Below are 1,040 nucleotides of genomic sequence, written 5' to 3'. Positions count from 1 at the left end.
ATGAAACCTTAGAAAAGCCAACGTCTAATCTTTTCTCACCTGAAAGAAGAGTACATCATTAGTATTTTTAGGTTTTGAGAATCGAATGAGTCAATACCTGTGTTAAAAGCATTTTGTAAATGACAAATTACTTTAGAAGCAGTGGGTAGATTAGGTATTTAAAAATCTAATAGTAGAAGGAGGAAAAATAGGACAGTTTTTACAGGAGATACCAGNAACCTTCCTGAACTGTTTGGGTACTTCAACCCTGTACAATAGGTGTTTGTTAGCAACAGAGCTAATAACCCTTCTCTTTAACCATACACGGTAGACAAATATAATCAACACCTAACTGACGTATGTAAACATTGCACATTACAGTGAATAAATTGGTATATTAGTGCATTTTAATGACAGTTAAGATACTATTTTGACACTTTATTGAATTATTTGATCTTCCATCCTATAATGATAGATCAACCAAACCTACTGGTTAAATACTCTATTAACATAAGCAAATCTTGGAAAGGTAGGATAAGATCCCAGAAAGNTTAACCCTTGACTTGGTGTTGTCAGCACCACGCTCTCCCAAGTGAGTCACGGGCAGGCCCCGGTATATTATTTTAAAACGTGTTGATTTTTCCCTCTTAAATTGTTTCAGTTTAAATCATCTTATTTACCATCATTTCTCTTGTATATTGGTCAAGATGAGCAATATCAGAGATGTTAAGTCACAGCCAAAAAGAACAGAAGAGAGAAACTCTGGTGTTGAGTCCAACTGAATCCTGCTACCTATTAGTTGAGGAGGCTTGAGCCAACCACTTGACTACTTGGAACCTCAGTTGCCTCATCTGTAAAAACTGGGCTCAGCTGAGAACTTACAATCAAAACCCCAACGAGATATTTTCCAGAATTCTCCCCACGCCAGCGCCTATCTTCCCCTTCAGCCCTCAGATCAGATACCAAGTCGTTGCCACTCACACCAACCGCCGTCTGTGTCCCTCACAATGACACCGCCGAGGCCCCGCCTCCAGCCCGCCCACCTCCCTGAGGAGGCCCCG

Source organism: Galeopterus variegatus, unplaced genomic scaffold (genome assembly GCF_000696425.1).
Source record: "Galeopterus variegatus unplaced genomic scaffold, G_variegatus-3.0.2 Scaffold8416, whole genome shotgun sequence".
NCBI classification, from domain to species: Eukaryota; Metazoa; Chordata; class Mammalia; order Dermoptera; family Cynocephalidae; genus Galeopterus; species Galeopterus variegatus.
This window is presented reverse-complemented; position numbering follows the sequence as displayed.